Genomic DNA, 4,846 nt, shown 5'->3' with positions numbered 1-4,846 from the left:
TTTTCTTTTGACATTGACCTAGTTTTTGGAACTTGTCATACCTTTTACAAAATAAGAAGTACAGCTTTCATATTTGGAATATGTATTCCTTGCTTATGGCAAGTATTTTCCATTAACACCAAAAGCTTGACCTGGTGACCTAGTTCTTTGAAATTTTCAAAAAACTACAAATTGTCCTCCAGTTCCAGTTTGTAGTAATCTGGAGAAATCAGTGTTCCACTAACACATCTTAACGTTTATAATGTGTAGTCTCAATTTTTTTGTTCCATTCTATTTTAGAACAAACGAAAGACCAGGCATTATGTCAACGCCACAAATGCATATACATGCTTTAACTCACTTTAGCTGAAAGTTCAAGTGTGATATTCTGACTACGCTTACCCTGTGTGTTAGTTTGTATGTTTATTTGTAAGTTTGTGTGTTTATTTGTAAGTTTGTGTGTTTATGTGTTAGTTTGTATGTTTATTTGTGAGTTTGTGTGTTTATTTGTGAGTTTGTATGTTTATTTGTAAGTTTGTGTGTTTATTTGTAAGTTTGGGTGTTTATTTGTAAGTTTGTATGTTTATTTGTGAGTTTGTATGTTTATTTGTAAGTGTGTATGTTTATTTGTGAGTTTGTATGTTTATTTGTAAGTTTGGATGTTTATTTGTGAGTTTGGATGTTTATTTGTAAGTTTGTATGTTTATTTGTGAGATTGTATGTTTATTTGTAAGTTTGTATCTTTATTTGTGAGTTTGTATGTTTATTTGTAAGTTTGTATGTTTATTTGTAAGTTTGTATGTTTATTTGTAAGTTTGTATGTTTATTTGTGAGTTTGTATGTTTATTTGTAAGTTTGTATGTTTATTTGTAAGTTTGTATGTTTATTTGTAAGTTTGTATGTTTATTTGTAAGTTTGTATGTTTATTGTAAGTTTGTATGTTTATTTGTAAGTTTATATGTAAGTTTGTATGTTTATTGTAAGTTTGTATGTTTATTTGTAAGTTTGGGTGTTTATTTGTAAGTTTGTATGTTTATTTGTGAGTTTGTGTGTTTATTTGTAAGTTTGTATGTTTATTTGTGAGTTTGTATGTTTATTTGTGAGTTTGTGTGTTTATTTGTGAGTTTGTGTGTTTATTTGTAAGTTTGGATGTTTATTTGTAAGTTTGTATGTTTATTTGTGAGTTTGTATGTTTATTTGTGAGTTTGTATGTTTATTTGTAACTTTGTATGTTTATTTGTAAGTTTGTATGTTTATTTGTAACTTTGTATGTTTATTTGTAACTTTGTATGTTTATTTGTAAGACTAGTATAACATCCAATCTGATCACACAACGACGGTAGCTACATTTAAACACTGTCAGAAAATATCACTATACCCCGCAAACGAAGTTTAGAGGGTATATGTATATTGGACTCAGCATGTCCGTCTGTCTGTCTGTCCCTCCGTCTGTCTGTAGACGTGATTTTGTCCGTGCATGTTCCAAGAAACTAATGCATGGATTTTTCTAAAAATTTGTACACTCATTACTTACCATATGAAGACGTGTACCTGGTATTTTCATATTGATTGGACAATTTTTCTTCAATTGTACTTATGACTTGGTAAATTTTTTTTTAAACTAAAAAGAGTATATCTTAAAAATGCATGAAGAGATTTGAAATAAACGTTATGAATACATTGTTCTTAGACCGAAGTTATGAATTTCTTATTTTGAATCCCGATATCTAAAGTATTAGAAAGTTATGCTAATTTCTATTTCGTTTAAGAATATTGTTGTTTGAGAATATTCAGAAAAGACATTTTGAAAGATATGAATCAGAAATAACCTTTCATTTTGATTTATACTGAATGTATGAAGGTTTCCATTTTCCTTTTATATATGATTTTATATATCATACGCTAACAATTTTTAAACCATGTACCAAATTAAGAGCAATGGATATAAACAATTAAATTCTCTGAAAATCCTATTTATTTATATAGTGTTTATATCGAGCATCATCGTATATATTTTAATATTTGATTGATTCATTGATTCTTTTAAAGCAACATTTTCAATTTAAAAAATAATATACTAGATAACCATTACATTAGTTTGGTTTGATTTTAGGAAGTATGTTTTATCCATTATATACAGTGTGCCCCGCGGGGGTGGGGGTGGGGGGTATTAGTCCCGAAAGGACAGTTCTAGTTAAGTTTCTTCTTTTAGAATACAGAAACTCAAAAGATTGCAACTTTTCTAAGTTATATACAACCATGTGTATTTTCAGGTCGTAAAGATTACTGCTCACTCCATGACCTAGGGTCAAGATTGGGTTCATGATAGGGATTTTTACATACGAAACAAAGTATTGCAATTACTTAGATGAATGATGTGGTGTATAGACGTTTTTTTCACTTACCGTATTGGAAAACAACAATCACCGATAGACGTGGAATCCAGGCCTAAAAAAAAAAAGTTCGGGTGATAATTTCAACAGTCTAAATATCAGCAGAGAAGTATGTATGGTGGATTCCAGCAGGAGCTTAGCATCCGCAAAATCTACAAATGTATGGAGCACTCAGAATTTGCCATACTTTTTTTTTCAAATCAATATGCGAGGAACCTGTAGTCGATTCATCGCCTAGATCACATTACAGAATTGTGTGTATTAAAAATCGAATAAGATTCACGTATGATCAACAGGAATCGCGGGGTTTATAATCTTACAAATTCATAAGATTTTATCCCCCCCCCCCCCCCCCCCCCCACACACATTAAACTTTACATTTACCAATATACAAACATAAGCAATAGTTACTTGAATAAACAATGAGTTAATCATATTGTATGTCCGTTTTATACCGAGCGAAGCTCGGACGGGCCTTCGGCCCGTCCGCGAAGCAAGGCTCTAAAGGTAACACGTATGTTTAAGAAAAAAGTCAAAATCAGCAAAAGAAAAAGAGATAATCTCTATATACGTTCACTGAAATTTTCGTGATCCATATGGGCGCCGCCATTTATTTTTTCATTACCTGTTTCAACAGTTATTCGTGTTTTATTTTGAATGCCAATAATAGAAGACTCTGACGTGCAATTCGTAATTTAAACACTCAGTTTGTTCAAAGTGAATAGTATCATTATCATTGTAACAGGTTTTAGCAAATAAATACATATAAAACCGTAATACGACTAAATAGATGAACGAGTTCATGAGTTTCTTTGAATAAGAATATACGATAAAATTACGGTTACTTTTTTACCATTTTGAATTTATTGGTTAATTTTGTTTAGTTTTATAACGGCCTTTTTCATTGCATACGGAATGTTTTATTGTTGTTTATAATTGTTTGCTTTGAAAAAGAGAAAACAGTCGAGACTAAATGTGACCTCACAATGCACAGTTTACGTCGCCTTTCGTTTTATTTCCCGCGTTCAATGAATAGGCGGATCCTGTAAAACTGTTGTCCCCATATAAACCCCTTTAATATTGAGATGTTACTGGGTGTTTAGCGCAAGGAAATTTTCATTCAAATTATATATTTTTAAATGAATCATAATCTACTGTACTTAACGGAATTATGATTACCACTTGGGACACTCCAATGACCATTACATGCTTCGCTCGGTCCAACCGTCACACCGTATACATATCAAAATGTTGGTAACAGACAGACAGAGATTCTATCCTCTACTAATTGTATGTAATTCCTCTCACCTGTTTCCAGTGGTGTAAACATGCTATCTAAAACTGCATACAGCCCGTGGTGCGTAAGATAGTTGGAATGCACAGCGCTAACAGGTGTTATGCTGTCAAACAGGAACCGGTGCATATTGTTACTGACCGTCCGTGCTTCCGGTAGTCGGCCTCCCCTGACGGAGCGGGTACGAGGAAAGTTAAAACCTGTATATATTCACAGTTAGAATTACTTTGAGACTATTCCTTAACGAATTACAGAAAACGTATTTTATTAAATGTTGGCGGGGTGTTATTTTTAGTGCCTTTAGCAGAATAAGCTTTTTGCTACAAAATGTATATCAAGTACGTCGCCAAATATCTCGTTGTGGGTTATCTAATGTATAAACTGTAACAAAACACGTTAAATCCAAAGCTTACCAAACAAAATCACCCAGTCGGACTTGTCAAATATACAATTGCCATGTTCTACACAAATAGAAATCAGGTTCCTGGAGCGCTGCCCCCTCCTTCAACCTTTATTTTTCTTGCGAGGATTTTTTTTTAAATATCCACATGAATTATAAAAGAACTAGGCTTGCTTTATTCTCAAAATATTGCAAAATGAAATAATTTCCCAACCAAATCTGAAAATCTTATAAAATATCCCGCATCACATCCATTCCATGCAGTTATAAGATATCAATAAACTGACTTAACATTAAAGTAATAATAAACTGACTAAACATTAAAGTAATTATAATAAACTGACTAAACATTAAAGTAATAATAAACTGACTAAACATTAAAATAATAAAAAACTGACTTAAACATTACAGTAATAATAAACTGACTAAACATTAAAGTAATAATAAACTGACTTAAACATTAAAGTAATAATAAACTATTTGAATTAAGTTGCAAGTTGTTCTCCGTGTAAAACTTGCATCTTCGACACTTTTGTCTAAATAATATAAATGTTCTGTGATTATGAAAAAGTTAGGGAAGAGATTAGATACACAGAATGAATTAGAAATTAACATATAGATTAGAGCTCATACGATATGATACTTGTACATGTATAATATATAGATTAGAGCTTATACGACATGATACATGTATAACATACAGATTAGAGCTTATACGACATGATACATTTACATGTATGACATACAGATTAGAGCTTATACGCTATGATATACATGTAT

This window comes from Ostrea edulis, chromosome 10 (assembly GCF_947568905.1).
Source record: "Ostrea edulis chromosome 10, xbOstEdul1.1, whole genome shotgun sequence".
In the NCBI taxonomy this organism is placed as follows: Eukaryota; Metazoa; Mollusca; class Bivalvia; order Ostreida; family Ostreidae; genus Ostrea; species Ostrea edulis.
Note: the sequence above shows the minus strand (reverse complement) of the source record.